We start from the raw sequence: 19,963 nt of genomic DNA on the forward strand, positions 1-19,963 counted from the left end.
CGTATACCGCCATTATCGCAAATTTCCGTTTCGTTGATGCCACTTGTCAATTACCACCTCGTACTGCCCTTTCGTCGCGCGCCCATGACGTTTATCTGCTGGTTCGCTCTGGGATTTATCGCGCGTACGAATTCCGTCGCGCAACCGATTTATCGAATTATACAGATCGTCGGTCCTTATCGGTGTCCGCGATATCGGCCATGTCGCAAATAAGCGATGCCATTGGCGGACGAGCGAGGCGAGCATCGTTTAAATCGCTTTCGTGCGTGTTTCGTGCGGAGTAATAAAAAAATTAAGCAGCGCGATAATCGCCTTTGCTGATTGCCCGCCGCATCCCCGTGCGATGAGATTACAATATGACGCGACGAGTAATCGCCTCGGGACGTCTTTCAGTATTAATCCATCGATTCGACTCGAGAGAAAACGTTCACCCTCCGGGTTATCAGCAATCCACCCCGTTGCTATCTTCGCACCTCCATAACTGTCTGACAACAGCTCGACGTTCCCTCTTAGCCGGCTCTCCCCGGGATCGTCTGACTTTGCGCGCTTCGTTCCCTCGACTCGAGTAAATATTTGTCGAGCCGATCCTCGAGGCCTATCCAAGGTGTCAATTATCGTCTCGTTAATACGCCCGGCACGTGTTTCTCATCAACGCAACACAGGTGTTGAGGTCATGGACTCTCGGCTCGTTCTCTGAATTTTGGAATAATAAGCGTGAACGGGTTTACGGTGGAACCACTGTGCAAACACTTGCTGAAATGTACATGCGCGCTTGTTATACATACCTTCAGGTATGTTATACGTACGTTTCTCTCTCCCTTTCTCTCTACATACATCGCCAACCCTCTTTCTTCCTTCTCCTCTCCCTTTCTCTCCCTATTTTCCTTATACGCGTTTTGCAAAGCACAAGAGCTATGCAGGCAGTGCGCGTATGATGCTCTCACGCGTCGTTTCTTCTACATGTATTGTTCCGCCACCGACTTCTCTTTAATACGACTTGCCGGCCGTACAATCTCGTCACCGGCGCTAATTAAATCTCACCGACTTTTAATTATATGCATCTATTAACATCATTGTAACCAGTAGGAATTCTTAATCCATGCGTTAGAAAGAAAGATTGAAATAAAGAATACAAACAACGGTTGTGAGTACATTTTTTTCATTTACAAATGCAAAAGATTTTTCAAAGATATTATTGCATATGAATTATGAATATATATATATATATATATGTATGTATATATACGAGTATATTTAAGAATTAATTTGATATAGAGTGTGTGTAATCATAACAGCTTCAACTGACAGATTTAACTAACTTTTAGATTATTTTCTGTACATAAATCAATTCTTTCTCATTAATAAAATTTCTCCACAACATTTTTCTTTTGCTATATATACTTTTGCAAAATATCTGTAATAAATTGCAATGTTCTATACAACTGCACAAGTAGTTCGAAATCAGAGATGCAAAACTTGAAAAGTTGAATTTACTGTAAGAAACTTCTCTTAGATTTTACGACAGAAGATATAAACCTCGACATTTCTCTTTCTAAAGTCGTAGTTTCGGTGGCTATAAAGTATTATCCAGCTTTTCTTTTTTAAGTAACTCGGGTTTTCACACGCTATACGCTACACTGCAACTCGCGACGTAATTCAAAAACTTAAAATTATCTACTTCCTCAAACTAAACCTAAACTAAACCACAAACAAAATCTTCAAAATACATATAGAATGTAACATAGAGCGCGTAGAATCGATAAGAAATAATAAATCGGAAAAAGAAATGGTTAAAGATTTTTAATCGAAGTAACGTATTTTGCTTGACGAAGAAAATCTTCGATTCAAAAAATGCCGCGGCTTATAAATAAATATATATCAAGTGAAGCAAATAATATCATCCAATTATACTGCAGGCTCGTATCCATCATCTATCTCGAATCCATCGACTACCACACGCACATACAGAAACGCACACGAGTGAAACGGAGACGAACGCGATCGCGCAGGTGGGCTAGGAGCAATCCTGGCTCATTGGCTTCTCGAATCCCGCATCGGAAATGAACCCAAGAAAATGATTGCCAATCCCAGACGGTGGCGGCCAGGCATTAGTAACCGATAGATCGGGCGGCCAGGGTAGGAGAAAGGCATCGAGGTTAAATTACCTCTCGGAGGTAGCAAGGACAAGGGGGCCGCCGACGCGAGGCGGTAGGGCTGGCGACCGAAAGGGTGGAGGAGAGGTGTGCCGAAGTAGCGAGTAGGTATTAGCGGAGATTAATCGAACGATGGACCCTTGGCTCCATGTCCGCACACAGATGCACGAAAGCCGCAGCGGAATGGCTGGTAGTGCCGCTGGTGCCACTGAAGCTGGAACGAAAGGAGAGCAGAAGAGAGAGAGAGAGAGAGAGAGAGAGAGAGAGAGAGAGAGAGAGAGAGAGAGAAAGAGAGAAAGAGAAGAGGAGAGGGATGACATGGTGAACGCGCGCCGCGCGCGTGATTAGTTACACACTTAGTTACTTACCGTGGTACCAAAGTGGAAGATGCCATTAGTTTCAGGTTTCAGGTGGAAACAGTCAGAAAGAAGACATCGCCGGGGGACCACTAGCTCTTGTCTCTACGACTTACATACTCTTTCTCCTGCGAGCTTCCGCTTGCGAGAGTACAGGAGCATAAACGACATACTCGGAAGTAGACATTTTCTTGGATCTAAAAAATATCTTCACTCTACGTGAAATTATCGATACTGTTTTGGCGGTAGATTTATCGTGTTCAAATATTATAAGCGATAATAATTTTTATCGAGCATAAATAATAAATATTTTGTTATATATATTATATAATTTCTAAATAAATTTAGTGAAAGAGCAAAAAAAGGAAAGTGCATACTTATATAATTATGGAAGAGAGTATTTTTTAATTAATATTTTTGTATGAAAATAATATTCTTAAATTATTATGTTGCATAATCCGTGATTTAAAGGTGTTGATTGAACAAGCACGATAAAAAATTTTACAGCAAGATTAATATTCAGTGAAATCCAGCACACTCGTATCTTTTTTTTTCCTTTGCCTGCATTCACGGCCGTAAGTCAATTACCTAAAATGCTTTAGCTTTTTCGAATTAAGCCTATTCGAAGTAATCCTCCTCTCGCTAATCTCTATATCCTCTTTTTTATACAGCGTCAGTCAGTTTACGGGATTTAGCCACCTTATTGCGCGAAGCGACATCGTTAAAGTCGATGACTCCGCGATTTTATATCGGTTGGACGATTTTGTGCATATTTATTGACTACGAAATTATCATGAAAGAAATTTGCAACTCATCTGTATCACAGCGTTTCTCAATTAGAACAAGAGAACGTTCGCAATGATAATTAAAACAATAATTGTCATCGTGTCATGTGAAATAACGAAATATATATGATAAAATTTCGTATAAAAATTAAGACTCTTAATGTTTCAGCAATTTTTAAAATAATAATCGCACACAATTTAATTTATTAATATATGTATATGTTTTCATAAAGCAGCGAGCAAAGATAAAATCTTGTCGAGAAAGATCCTACGAATGCTTGCATTCAGCCAGCTATTTAAGACCTGTATCGCAACAATCCTACTTGCAACTGATATCTCACATTTCTTCGCTGCTGGAGCACACCCGACATTTTCCTTTTTTCTTTGACAATCTGCTTTTTGCGTAGCGCCTAAACGAGACGACGCGTCGACGGTATGAAAGGTAACGAGTTTCGTTTCTTGCCGCGAGAAAAATGCCTCTACTCGTAAAACTTGCCTCTATTTTCTCTGTTTACCCTCCTGTCCCTTTCGTCTTGCGAAAGCACGAATACGCCGTGCTCCTTCACTCGTAAAGCTGAGGTGACATTTTATACCGGCAACCGGCAACGAACGAATGTGATGAGGGCCGTTTAAATATTCTCGCGACTGCAGAGATACGCGCTTTTTGTAAAATCCGGCAAAATTATATGCCCCGATTATTTAGCACCACCTCGAGTCTACACCCCGTCGGGTTCACGTGACATTAAGGACCGTCAATATTGATTTAAGTGATCACCAGTACTTTTATATCTCGACGTAACGTGATATATATGTCATGAAAGAAGGACTCGATGACAACGTGTTCGTGGCACGGTACAGTGAATTACGGCACGGCCGACACTTCCGTGCTCATCCCTTCAGCGCCGTTTAAAATCAATTTTTCATTCACGCAGATGAAATCGTAATTTTATTAGCCCGGCATAAATTCGACCCTCGATGGTACCAGAGAAATAACCCCCCGATACTCCTTGAGCGAGAAGTTATACGGCAGGCCAGGCGTACGTGCGTAGCGCAGGGTGAGACAGAAGAAAACGATTCATAGCGTTTTAATGTCAAACGTGCGGGAGATAACGCGTCCGTATAAGAGGCGAAAGGGAGTTACACGATCGGAAGAAGACGAGTATTGCGCGAGGGAGAACGATGCGAGCGCAAGAGCAACGAGGTATGGCAACGTGATGGTACAACCGCGAGTTCCATGCATTTAAAATGTTTCATTAGAAACCATCTAATAAATATTGATCCCCTTTTTGACTCGGTTTTAAAGGGCTATTCGACGAATGAACCGTTAAAGGGACGAGGAGGGGTTCTGGACGTGCGTCCGGTGGAGGGAACTCGACGGACCTGAGAGAGAAAGAGAGTAAGAAGGAGAGAGAGAGAAAGACAAGCGCGCGTTGCAACGCTGACGGTACCTGCGCTTGTAACAAGATCTGATTTATATAGACACCGTCGAAAATTGGTTTCATCCCCGGACCATCTCCTGGGTGGCATTCGGGTGGTTCCGGCGACGAGAGACGCGCTCGTTCGGGGCACCATAAATACTTCCTCGCTCTTCATCTCCCTCGGTACGGTTGTTCCGCGGCAACGGAAATCGATTAATCCGGCTCGCGCTTACAAAGTAACTGCTGAAACGCGATAAAAGAGCGTGAGTTCTGGCAGACAAAAAATAAGACGAAGCAAATAAGACTGAGAATAAAAAAACGCCAAAAGTAAATTCGATCAATTTTGATTGATAAAAGCGATATGATAAAGCAGATATTCCTTTACACGTATTACAAATAAACGATAATGTAATTTTAATTGCAAGGAAAATTTTGTAAAAATCCATAAACAACTGATATTTAATGTTATCATCCAATTTTACGGACTTTTTACATTAAAGAATTGATAAAAATTTTTTTTATAAATTACAATAATGTCAGAGATTTTTACAATAAATATATTTGTTTCTCATTTATATGTAAATTTATCGCAAAAAAATCGAAATCATAATACATCTTTATGCATTATATAAAGTATCAGAGCATAAACACATTATTGGCAGAAAAATTTAAATGCCGTATCGCAGACTAAATTTAAAAAAAATATAAATATCTATTCTTCCGTAAGATATATAAAATAAAAGCAATAAAAGAATTAAAAATCTTATACTAACAATAAGATTATGTGTAAAAAAGAGGTTTCTTCTTATATATAAAATATTTTTCTGTTATGTATTTTTATATACAAAAATATGTTTTTTTTTTCAAAATAATAATAAAAGGAAGAAGAGGAAGAAAATAAGTGCATTTTGTGTTATATATATATATATATATATATATATATATATATATATATATATATGCATAAACTTGTAAATACCGAATGTTACGGGTGGTATAGTAAATACAATTCAAAATATTACTTTTTTAACTATATGAAATATATGTACTTCCTTATCCGTTTTCTCCGTATTGCTTCATCTCTATTTCCGCAGTCACTCAATAAGATGTACCCATTTATTGGGTTGTCTTAGGTAGGATATAATCCCGTTTGTATACCCGATCGATCGAGCTATCGTGATAAATTAACCTCCTCTCTCTCTCTCTCTCTTTCACACTGTGTGACGGAATATTAAGTGTCATATTTACGGTCGTAGGAAATGTATTATACATTGAAATACTGTGAGAACAGATGTCTGAAGGTAACGCCGAATATTATGCATGACGGCGTGCAAATGTAAATTTTAAAAACATAACGTGAGCTTTTAATTAACCGAATTTAAATAACCGAATTGATAATGTTGCTTACTCTGTTCCTCAAAGTAGTTCCTCAAATAATAAAAAATGTCAAATAAAAATGAAAGAAATTGAAAACTCTTTCAAGAAATATACTTAAAATTTCTATCAAAGCCTATTTGACACGTAATGTCGCAAACGCGTGCCAGAAAGCATTGTAAATAAATCATGTGGCACACCTGAGAAGGATACGAATGTTGGTAGAGAACGTACATCGAATTTCGACGCGTGCCAAATCCTAATCCTACGAATTTCCCAACGGGATACTGAGAACACGTGCGACAATCGCTGTATATCCGACAGTCGAATTCTAGATTAGTGTAGCGTGAGAGGAAAATGTAAAAAGATTTCTGCAAATCTACATTTAGAAATAGCATGACAATCCGTTTATACGCTAATATTTTTTGTCATTAACTACTTATGAATTTTGACTTTATAATACAAATTAACTTATTTAATATACTAATCTTTTCTTTTCGATTTGAAAAAAAAAGAAATAATCACATACACTGCGAGTTATGTAAAATCTATTACATAAAACCTTTCTTGCGAGATTCGAATCTTGACATACCGCAAAATATCATCGCGCGCTCATATAAAGCATCGAGCTCGACGAATCGCGAAAGAACACCCTATACATGGCGGAGCCAATAATTCTCGTGGAAGGAATATGATCGAAGCAGATGCGTCTGCAGGCGGTTATACGCACACGTTTGCGCGCGTCCCTCTCGGTTAATACGTGTATTTCTGTGTGCGCGTGTTGGTGACGCTTTACGTCGTAAACGCGAGGGTATTACAGGTCCTCGAAGATGGTAGATGGCTGTGGCAAAGGAAAGGACGGAAAGAGATGTAGCGTAAGGGCCTGGGGGCCTTAAAGCGGAGGCCGGTTTGCGTGGGCCCGTACGGCACCTCCGTTCGCCATATCTGGCCCACCTGGACCCTCCTCGATCCTGCAGTCACCCTCATCTCCACACGACTATCTTTCTTTTTCTTTCTCTCTTTGCTTGCATCTCTTGAAGAAGCTCTCTTTTCTCGATCTCACAAATATTGTTCAAGCGTCATGCATTCCGTTCTCTTTTCGTTTCAACCATATCTCGTTTTCGAATTCTTTCTCTCTCTCTCTCTCTCTCTCTCTCTCTCTCTCTCTCTCTCTCTCTCTCTCTCTCTCTCTCTCTCTCTCTCTCTCTCTCTCTCTTTCTCTCTCTACGTCAATCGTCACTTGTCCCATCTAAATCCCTCGTTTTATCCCTTATTTTTTTTTACTTACGTATACTACTCGTCATCATAAATGTATTCTCGGCCATGATGCGTCGTCTGTCTGTATGTCTGGCGAATATGTCCCCCTTCTGGCAGGGACGAGAAAGTGCCTTCCAATTTTATTACCCACCGTGGCACGATCTCGATAATGAAATACTTCGGGGAGTATTTTGGCCCCCGAGTGAACTTCATTCGACTATAATCGAGATAAGAATGAAGCGCATACTCTCCGAACGCGCGCTGCAGTCCTGTCGATGATCGAGGAAGAACGTGGGCGAAGCCTCCGGGCGCGGAAGGTGTCGGCAACTTTTTCGTGACGGTGACCAATCTTTATAAATTTTTTCAGAGAAGAAGTATTATCTTAAAGTCTATTTTAGATAGCTCTCTCGGAACGGAATTTTCCCTAGAAAACAAACGGGATTTTATAAGAAAGATCGAAGGTAGAAAATACGGTACGGGAAAAAATTCGAAAGACGCGTTTAAAGATAGAAAACTTTATACATAGTACTTGAGAAATACGCTGAAATTTGAAAACGCTTGGAGATTAAATCGATATATGTTACTCGAACGTATATATTTCTCAATTAAACTTTAAAAAGTAACGCTATATTATAATAGTACTATATTATAATCAGGAAAAATATATATGTATATATTATCTATTTCTGTTTTGTGTATGTATGTATGTGAGACATGAAAATTTTACAAGTTTAGGATCAAATTTTTGATTAAGTAAGATTTGATTGACTAATCATGATCAAACATTCCAAAATTTCAATCATGATGATGCAATATTTATTAAAAATTAATTTTTTTTATAAGTTAAATACATTGAGAACATAAATATATACGTCTCACGTTTATTTAGATCGTCAATAGCCGTTAATCGGAACTTTCGAATGCGACATATATTGTTTTTCGATGCTAGTTGTTAAAAACTCGAAACTCGTTAATTACTACTGCTTCAATAACGTTGTTAGAATCAGTGAACGCGTGCGCTGTCACGTCCAGTAAAATTCATTATGGATTCCTATAGTTTTGACAAGTACGACCGTGCTGATGATTAAAAACAACCGGGTAGTCGTGCGATATGCAAAAGTATCGAGAGGGATAATAAAGTCGTGACAAAAAATTTGTTATCATTGATTTTGACAGCCACTTCAAACGTATCGCCATCGACACATCGTTGCTTGGCTTACTTCTGTTTTGCTTGCAAGCTTAGTAAACACGGCATTGTCCGATGCGCGGCTGATTTCTCTAGAGATTATCCAATCAAACTTGGTAATTACATTTCCATGATAGATTTTGCAAATTCTCCCACGTCGCACTCGCCCTAACATTAGCCGCAAATTCGAAGTCCTCTGGATTCGCGGTGTGTTTCGTTTGTCCTGTCTGTAGCTTTGTTTTATTAGTTTCTCCGCGATCTCACCGGATAGCCGTCTAACCCGGAAACAAATACGACCATGGCAAATTAGTTTTGGCGGTGAAGTTTCGGCTTAAACATTTTATTACCCGCGGGGTAATAATGTTTGATAACCGCAAATCTAAAGTAAAGTATTACTGCAAGTATCAATACATGATGTATTATAATGAGAAAAATATCAGTAAAAATATATAAAACAAGCAACTAAAAAAATTAAGTATTTAGAATATTTTAAAAGTTTTTTTGATTAATAAAATAAGAGTTTAGTGTGCAAAAATTATCATTAAATAAAACATACTTTTTTCAACTTTTTTCAAATTGAGTTCAATCAGAATTATGTATGTTAATTCGGTGTCGTCGTACGTGTATAATGAACCTGCACACATATCAGCGCTTAAACTAACTGCGGATTGTCTTTTTAATAAAGCTATATATTATCGTTTGATCAGAAATACCTGCGCGTAAGTATCTATTTTTTTACGTCTCATAATAACAATATGCGTGAAAAAATTGTGATTAACGCGAAATCAAAATTTTCATGAAATTACACGAATCACATGTGCTGTAAAGTCCACGTGTATAGTGACAATAAAACTTTATCTTGTTTTATGCATCTCGTCGTCATGCTCGCTGCCCCGAAAACAGACAGGCAGGTTGAATATGACGTTAAATAGATTATTTAAAGACACTTTAAAAACGTACGATTACGTCAAGTATGAGAGACTTCATTGAAAATAACCAGGTCACGCATTGACGGGACCCCCGTCCTCCACCGTGCACTTTTGGTCCCGCTCTTCGCGGTGGCACCTCAAACAGGCGGCGGTCAAATTATTGAGCCTCGCTGGACACGTTAATTCTTTTAAACGGAACAAATCACGCGGACAAAATATTCCAACCCGACGGCCGGGCATCTATTGGTCCGACCTAAGAACGTGGCCCGTACTCGCCGTCGCGCGACCCCCCGGACTACAATTGTCCGGCCCGTACGTTAACCGTATTCCGGTCTCCAAAGCGTCCTCGTTACACGGTGTAAAGATCTCGCCATATTTGATGTCATAATTATAATATTTACGAGCTGACACTCGCTACGCTTAAATCGTTTATACGTGATGGACGACGAGAGCCCACCGGGGTCCAAGCTCTCCCTCTCTCTCTCTCTCTCTCTCTCTTTCTGTCTCTCCTCCCCTCCCCACTATTGACTGCATGACCGCCCCTGCCCTGAGAGAGACCCAAGCGCACAATTTCAGGGCACGTTAAAGTTCATCGAACTCGCCGCGATTCCAGAAAAATCGTCTTTTGGAGCGATACTGGGCGAGTCATCAAGTATCATTATAGCGGAATAACGTTTTCCATACCGCGAATATCAAACGCTCGTTTAAAGCGGTTATAGGCTACTAAAACGCGCGGTTATTTCGGACAAGTCCTATGAACACAGGCCGCCGTTTATCAACGGATAAAGCGATGTTTGCTCTCTCTTTCTCTCTGTTTACTAGCGATGCTGTTTCGCATAAAGACTAACTTACACATTGAGAAAATAACTTTCTTAAATAGCTATTACGTATCGTGTTTTATGTATATTTGTCGGATGCTTAAAAGGCAAGAACTGAAGAAAGTCTTGTCGGAATATTCCTGATCGCGCCAAGATTATTCTCTCAGAATTTTCTCACTTATTGTCAGTAAGATTCTGCTATCGCAAGAGATACTATCGCGGAGAGTCATTTACGTATTCTAAATGAGACATTGGCCGCGAGATCAATCGAGCCTCGTACGAATCTTTGCGAGCAAACACGCGCGGCGAAGATGTACCCGGCCCTCGCAGCGCGAAATGATAGGATGTTTCAAGAGAGAAGCGTCGAAGAAGGCTTCTCCGCCAGTTATCTCGAATAACTATGGAAATCACTACGAGCCTCGGTTCTCACACCGTCGCTGTTTGCTTCCTTCATCGGCTGTTCCGTTTTCACTCGCACCTTCGATACCACACCATGTAGATGATGTGTGTGCCGTCATATTCTCTTCTCTTTTACCTACCTACTTACCCGCTGCTCTTGCCGCTTTCGCGTGCGTCCACGCAGTCAAAGGTGGAAAGTTGCACATGTATATACGAGCGGATACGTGAGAAAGCGAACGATATCTCTCGGTAAATTTTTTTACTCGCAGAAAGTTCTGCGTTTGTGTTTTTCATTGCTGCCTCGATTTTTTTGAAATTATTTTTTCCATCGCCAGCATTTTCGTGTCGAGCGCAATGTGTCGTTTAAGTCTTCTTTATACAAAATAAAGTTACATATAAGCATAGCTTAAATAAATATAATATAATAATAATTGTACTAATATAATAATTGGACCGAATTGCAAAAATAATGAGCCGTCATTCTAAAAGAGATAAATGATTTCGTATTATGTATTAACGCACCATTTGTCTCGGTACATCATGTTTCACGTTGTACTTTCGAAATTTGTTTAATATCGCGGTTAATAAATTTTGCAGCTGAATAGATTGTGAGATCGATGGTCATTATATTACGGCGACTATCTAATTGCTAACTATTAAAGCGGTATTTCTCGTACGAGCGCTTATACGCCACTCGCATCATAAACTTCTGTGCGCTATGTAATACGGTGAACGTAACAGAAAGTTTCGAATCCTCGATCAAAAGGTATGAATAGAGCTCGACTAGAGAAGTTGTCCTAATTGCTGTTGCACTGAATTGCAAAGTCGGATTGCCCGGTCGCCGACTGCCGGCCGCTCGCGATAGGGCATTCGCCCGAAACGTCAGTTGGCGAGATTTCGAGGTTGACCGCTCGCCGAAGAATGTTTCGCGATATCTCGACCTGGCCGGCGCGACTATTATAAGGCGCAATTACTCGTAAAGCACGACGAACCGTTGCGGGCAACGTCACAGTATCACGCCGGTGCGTTTTGTCCGCCGATGAAAGTTCAAATTATGCCTTGTGCAACGGAGAACGCGCCGTCTGTCGCGCGGCTGCTCGTAAAAGCCGTCCATAAAATGCCACGAGTCGTGTGGCAATTATCTGTCTCCGCAGAGAGTACAACCGGAAGCGTAATACGTACAAACGTTGCTACGTAACGTCGGCGATACGTCTGCGGGAATATCCGCGAGAATTGGCGGAGAGCTCTTTCATCGCCACGTGTTTGACGAGATAGATATTTACCGCTCCAAGTGTCTGAAAAGTATACTTGAAGCAATCGCTTAAATTAGTCGTAAAATTATGCTTCTGACGTTTGATTACACGTTATACTTCCGCGTTATTAGACACACCTTAAATAATCTTATTGACATCAAACAAATCCAGATATTATAATCTTTGCTAATAATAGTGTCAAAAATTTTTTGCATTTTTGCATGTACGTGTATATGAAAGTACGTACATGTATATATTTGTGGTTTTACGTTTTTCAATTATATAAGCATCATAGCTAGTAATAATAAAATGAAGAATATATAATTCTGCAAATATAAATTTTCATACTTGTAGTCAGTGACTCATACGATATACACAGACTTGTGAAATTACACAATTACCGTTTTTCAGACTTATTGCATTGTGATAGAAATATGCATAGTCAACTCTATTATCTTTGTTGCATTATATACATATCGGCATGTAACAAAATATCAAAAACAATAATCTTTTTGAACATTGACAATGTCTTTCGCTCGTATCGCTGTGTGAAACTTTCTTTCCATTATTTATTTAACGCACTTTAGATATTCCATTCAGTTGTCATGTTGCACGAGGATTTACCCATGTCATTGACTCAAGTTCAGATTATAAAAGGTCAGTTACATTATATCGCCTACACAATACATTTCTGAATAGATATACAAACGACGTCGTTAATGACCAACGAATTGGCACATAATAGGTTTTGAGTATCGGCATACATTTTCTTGAACTGTCTGCGATCTTGATCTTTTCATGCTAAATCTGCGTCGTTTGTCTTGTCTGAATATTTATAGCTTTGACATTACATGAAATCTGTTATGTTCGTAAGTCAATCATCCACGTCGCGCGCGAACATTATTCACGCGAGAGTCATTCATACGTTTGTGCACCATTCGACACACACGTGACACACCCCGTATTCTTGCACGAAACGAATGTTAAATATCGACCTGGTTTAACGCGATAATTTCGGAGCTCACCAGACGTTCCTCTTCGAATTGTCATTCGAATAGTCGGTCGCGCTCTACGTCGACCAGCCTACCTGAAGTATTTATTGCTTCTGGTCTCCGTACAAAGCCCGTTACGCCCGATCGCTCGAATTGTACGACGTAATGAGATCGCGTGTTGCCGTGATCGCGTTCCGTCGTGTGTGCCGTCGAGTGTACTGCGCGCAGCAATGTTTGATCAAGTATGAGATATCATTCACGGGAGGCAAAGCGCTCACGGAAGCTTCGAAGTCGATTCGATCCTGGCAAATTAATGCGGCCCGAGATATCTCATTCAGTCGTACTTACGGCATAACATACTTAACCGCAAAATGTGCTTGCCCGGTATCCGCGTGTACTATAGGTTCAACACGACTGCATATACATCGAGCTGGCAAATCATGTACATGCTATCGGCGTGTCGGTTCATGTCAATGTAAAACGGCATTAACTTTTCTTTCTCCTTTTAAATTTTTTTATGTACAAGCTTCTAAGAATATACAATATTTATATTTATTACGCAGATTTTAATTATGATAATTAAATTGAAGTTATAAATTAAATGTTAAGTATAATTATATTTTCTATTTTTTTAAATTTATTTTATTTGCCATTAACCTTTCTATATTTTCTATCTCTGTCTTTGCATTTTTATTTACATATACATACGCACTCCATATCTTATTATATCGTATTATTTTTTCATTGTCTTATTATTAATGTTATATTATTTTTATATTTCATTGTATTTTTAACATAGGTTTTATGAGAATTTACATTTCTGAAATTAATCCTAGTATCAACATTGCTAATATACGATAAAAAAATCATTTAAGAAAAAATTTAAGCACCAAATATGTTTTTGCGTCGGATATTCAACACGCAATTATCGTTTCGGAAGCATCAATTAGAGTTAGCGTCTCGAATCGTGTAAACCGAATACGACTATGTCGTAGACAAATGGGAATTCAGGTGCGCATGGTCGATTACCTGCAGGCGGATATGTCACTTCTCCTTGATAGTATGCGCAAGCGGCGGATGTGCGCATGCAAAGCTCGGACGTGGCATATTGCCGACATTCGTAGGAGTTCAACTAGAGGCCGGTGGATGCCATTGCCGCGCTATGTACACTAATTTCCGGGCTGTTTGATAGATCTTGGGTGATTGTTAATGATGTTTAGAGAGGCCGACGACGGAGAGGATCTCGTGGAGTGCTATGACGATGGCTCGATACGCTTCAAAGTGGTATTAAATGTACGGTCACCACGTACGGGTGCCTCGGCTGTGACGGGACAAATTAAACAAATACCATTTAATTGCAAACGATTGCACGGCAAATGTTAAGCCTGCTGTCATACTTGTTTGTTAAGGTATCTTACCATGCAGTCGAGACACGTCTGAGAGACCAACGGGACTAACTTTGATGCGCCGAATTCAAGCGTAACGGCAAATTCGCTTTCAAGTCAAAGAGCTTAACATAAGCTTAGTGTTTTCATAATTAATTAAAGCGTACTTAACCTGAACCATCGAATACGTTTTGGCTAAGTCGGCATATTACGCATTAATAAGGATAAGCTTTAATGAGGCGATGAAACATAATTTAAGATGATATAACAGAAACTGTTTCTAGATCGTTGGGTTCTCTCCGCCGCGAGAAACTTGTAGACAAAGTTTGCAACAGTTGCATACTATCGCGTAAGATCTGTATATACTTGAAAATGCACCTTTGCACCATCTCGTAAGCATCTCGTATTATTATTTCTTTTTTTATTCCAAACACGTACCACGTACGGATGATCAGTGCGTGCAGCAGGTATATGCAAATAAAAGCGGCGAGACAATTGAACACTAGCGGCGTCGATTCGCCGCGTTGCGCTTTCGATCTCGTAAAGTCCCATCGCGCGGTCGGCGCGCAGGAGATATTATTGTCGGATGGGTAGACGAAGAGAAAGAGAGAGAGAGAGAGAGAGAGAGAGAGAGAGAGAGAGAGAGAGAGAGAGAGAGAGAGAGAGAGAGAGAGAGAGAGAGAGATAGATAGAGAGTTCTCTTCGGAAGAATGCGGGGAAACGAGGAGGATGCGCGTTACTACCGAGCCAACGTAGGTGCTATTCCGACGATGGGTTATATTCCCGAAGCCGGTTTTACGAGCGGTAGACGCGTACGGGATAGGAGATAGGTTTCCAACGATCCGCTCGCTCGGGTTGCTACGTGCAGCATTCGAGAGAAACAGCAGCGAAAAGCGGAAAGAGTATAAGGCACGGTATTCTTATTTATATAGGAAGTATATCTCGATAGTCTGCGTTCGGGACTTTGTCTTCGCCGACGATGTCTATGAGCTCCCCCGGGACATTTTTACAGTGGGAAACATCTCGCGATTCGTTGAACCCTATGAAGGCGTGTTACGAGTTAAGAGAATAACAAAATAAATGTTGAGTAGCCTTAGAAAAACTTGGTCCAAGAAATTGTCTTGTTACCTGTACATATTATATTCATAGTCTTAATGGCATGATAATATTAAATTAAATTAAAAATAAAAATTTAATGAAATTTATTACAAGTGACATAAAAGTTTAAATATATAATTAAATATAGGTCAAGAAATGTTTTATATACATATAATAAACATACACACAAATTTATTAGGATGCTACATTGAAGGATTAATTTACATGTTATTTAGGTATTACGGGCCACCGTATTTTTGCCATTATTATACCGCATTATTTTTCTACTCCAGATAATGCCTCCATCTTTCATGATGGCAACGTACCTGTTTGGCAATGTATGCGCACACATTTTAACTTTCCGGTTAACTTTATATCGCTTTTCCGGGCGCCTCTCCCGCGAGAAGAAGTTTTATCTACGAGCTCTTACACACATTTTACCAGACATAAAAATGCCAGAGGGAAATACGTCAGTGCAGTAAGCCAGTATATAGTTCTTCTCGAGATGCTTAACAAGTCACCAGATCATTTTCTGAGGATACTGTTTTTGAATTAAACCGGAGATGGAACTATGGTATACATATATACGGAGAAAATAACTTACGTATATGATAAAATCTGTATAAATACAAACTTTTTTTTATATTAAAAATTTGATAAAAGATATAGAAATGTAGATATTCCACGTTAATTGTTAGTCAGTTTTTTAATTTAATATATGAATAAATCTGCTTTGAAACTTTACAAAATTTTTACCTTTTATGACAGATTCTTGCAGAGCAGCAGTTCTTATTCAGACAATGTGCTTCTGTACCGAGTGTTGAAAAATTCAGGTTAATTTCCGTAGTCACGGAAAGTGATTTTTGCAAAAGCTCGAGGAATGTAACGTAAAAGTAAAAGGCTAAAATTGATGTGTCCTTCGAGTGTTAATCATTAAAATGCTTCATCTCCTTCGCTGGACAAAGTAAGCCTAGGGGTACGAACATTCCGTTTGCGCCATAGCTGGCGTGTTTCTCTGACGCGCCCTTCGCGCGTACGGTAGTTCAATGAGGCGCCATTGTCGCCCGCGCCCAGAATGACCATAAATATTCCACACCTCATCTCTCTCCATCGCGGCCGGGTTTCCCCTCGCATAAAGGCACGCGATATGTTCCCCACCGCGTTCGCGCCAACGCCAACTCCCCATGGGCAGACGGGAGCGTCGGCGCAGCAGGTGCAAACGCGATATCTCTCCATCATAATCGTCGCGGATAATGGGGCCTTAGACGCCTGAAATTACCGAAAGAACGAGACCGGAATCATTCAAAGTCAGCTGCGGCGCGTCCGTTTGCGAATCTTTATGCACGCCGCGCCGCGCGCGGCAACGCTATCTCGTCCTTTGTATTGCGAGAGAAAATGATTCGCGAGCACGAATCACGAGGTATCAGTCGCAATTAATCGACGTCGGAATCTTGAATGCTCATCGGATCCGTTCGGCTTTGGGTAGCGCGGCGCGCGGCGATTAGTTACCTTCATGACATTATCGCGGTATTAAATGCCGCGAGACGTAAAAAATCGCCGCCCGGAGGAAACGGTAATTAATGTTCCCCGTTGCGGCTTGCGTGACCGAACGCCGCGATCGCGTTCGCGTTACTCACGCATTTGCACATACTCGCCTGTAAATTCGACAGTGCGGAGTGAACGAGTATCAAGCGACGCGAACGCAAATCGCAAAAGGCGCACGCTCGTTTGCAGAGAAGGAACTTCATCGTGTTACTGCCAGTATCATTATTTCGTTTAAGACGAAAACGATGTTTCGTGCGGCCGTGGCCGCGCGGAGACCGTGAAAATTGCCTCGAGCAGAATCGTCTTATCAAATAAAAAGACGGGCGTTGGGGTGCCGGGTCCTGGCGCGAGGAGAGACGAAGCGATGCGAAGTGAAGAGAAGAGAAGAGAAGAGAAGAAAAGAGGAGGTGCTCGGGCCGCGCGGACGTGCGAACTGACAGGAGTCCATCCCAGATATCCAGCGGGATGGTTCTCGTTTTGCGGCCAGGCGGCTGGCACCTTTTTTCGTCTGTTTGCACCTTCACCGAGGCTATACTTACGCTGGGCGTACTCATTATTTCTCATCCGTTCCCCTCTCGGTACAGACCTCTCCTTTCATATTTAACCCGTCCGTCGCTACGGAGCTTTCGGCGTGTTTAATTTAATCGGTATCGACGCCCTCGACCGAGTGAACCGTGCGATCGATCCGCTCCAGTCGATAGCCGCGTATTCCGCTTGCGAAACGACCTTCTCGCTGAGGGCAATTGTTTTAAAACGCATTGCCAAAGAGACTCGCCTTGTCCGCACGAAGATCCGGGATAACGCGACACAAACGATACCGCGTTTATTCTTTATGTTTTATCATTTGTATCCACATTTTTTTAAATTAATTTTGTGAAATTACCTTCAATAGCTAGAAAATTTTGGCTATTGTTTTATTTTTAAATATTTATTCATATACATATATAATGTTGATGTAGATGAATCGCGTGGACGTCTTTACATAATTGATTTAATGAAATTGTTTCTCTCTCTCTCTCTCTCTCTCTCTCTCTCTCTCTCTCTCTCTCTCTTTCTTTCTCTCTCTGCGAGTGCATTGAAAGGAAAATCGTACAATTTTATTTTTCACGAATATATTATCTGTATATTAAATGTGTGTTTTTCGATTTTAATACTCTGTAGACTAGCTGTCCTTTTCCATGGAAACGACAGAGATGAAATCTTTTATCTCGACTTGTGCATAAAGCACCGCCTTTTATGACTGTCACTTTAAGGCCGAGGCTTTACGGCCTGGCCGCTTGCATATTTTACTCTGATCCAGCGCAGCAGTGCTGGGTCGCGCGAAATTGAAGAGCCGTATATTATACCGAAAGCCACTTTTGACATTCTTTCGCACGTTTCCGGAAATTACACGAACCGTTCGTTTTCCATATTACAACTCTTGTCTCTTGCGATTCGCGATACAACGCTTCTGCTGCGGATATTATATATGTAAATTATATTTAATATGACGATTATATCAATATTTTATAATTATATTGAAAATTTAACAAAATAATAATATCAATATACAATTGCACATATGTACATTATTTATTTATAATTATCTGTTAAACTTCAGAACGGATGAAAGACTCTTGTAAAATATACATATTATGTTTTATAACATTCGCATATAATATTTACTTGCATGAGTAGAACGTGAAGATTCCATAAAATTCCAGAGAGTGTATGAAAGATTGTCAAATAAAATCTATAATCGAGGCGGAACAAATTGCAAAATTTTGTCGCTTGAGCGCAACGTTATTATCCCGACATCGCGTAATATTCACGAGCTACGAGCGGATTTACGCAGCACTTATGAAATAGACGGCAGATTCGTTGTTCCGGAGAAACAAGCGGGTTTGAAAAACGTTCTAGCGGCACGGCAGTTATTACCGGAAGAGAATTCCGCGCGGGAGAGTATGTTACCTTCTGCCATCCGCGGGCATTACGATTAATGAGTTTGGACGGGAGCCATCTGAGGAATCATATAAGAAACAGGCCGCTTAAACGGCAATTCCATGCTGTACCGTTTATTACGGTAGTGAGATGAGAGAGAGAGAGAGAGAGAGAGAGAGAGAGAGAGAGAGAGAGAGAGAGAGAGAGAGAGAGAGAGAGAAAGAGAGAGAGAGAGAGGGGGGGGAAGAGAGACGAGTGACCATAGAGAGCAACCGAGAAAGGATTTTGCGGGCAATTGTATTCTATGTATTTAGTTACATACACCGATTTATACAGAGAAATTAAAATACTGTTTATTTTTAAATTTAAATTACCTCTGTTTGTCCGTCACCTGTACTTCATTTTATTTAATTTAGTATTTACTGTCTTTTCTTATATCATAATACAATGGTTATAGTTATGATATTTTAAGTTGCTGTTTTTCAATAGAATGTGAAAAAAGATGTATCTATTTTTTTTACAATTTTATTCATACGCGCAAGAAATATCTTTATTTTCTACAATAAAATATAATTGCACATAATTTATGAAACCATGAGGGAACGAATTTTTATATTAAAAACTGCTGATAATTGACTCCGTGTAGAATACATTCAAGTTATACGGATACCTTTCAATCAACAATTTCGCAAGCTTTGGCTAGCATGCCTCGTCCTTTTATTTTCCTGTCTTGAATGTGTCGGCGCGGAAACGACCATAGCTCTCTTTGAAGAGGAGAGACAGAATGGGAAAGACATAAGAAAGGACATTCTCGGTTTTTAATAGGAGAGAGGGGAATTCTTTCCGATTCTGGCGCGTCGCCAGCTCGCGCAGTGGAGTACGCCAAGACAGGAAGGCAACCTTGCGTGTAACTCGCTGCGACAAACTCAAATATATCCCGTGTGTGCGCGTACGGTTAAACCGTTTCTCGACCTATCTCGTCGACGATTTTGCAAGCCGCTGTAACTGCCGCCGCGATAGCGCCGTAGTTTCAAGAGAGCTTTAGCAATGCCCGCGGGACTATTTCGAGATTTAGTGGTTCCCGCAAAGTTCGTT

Source organism: Anoplolepis gracilipes, chromosome 9 (assembly GCF_047496725.1).
Source record: "Anoplolepis gracilipes chromosome 9, ASM4749672v1, whole genome shotgun sequence".
NCBI lineage: Eukaryota > Metazoa > Arthropoda > Insecta > Hymenoptera > Formicidae > Anoplolepis > Anoplolepis gracilipes.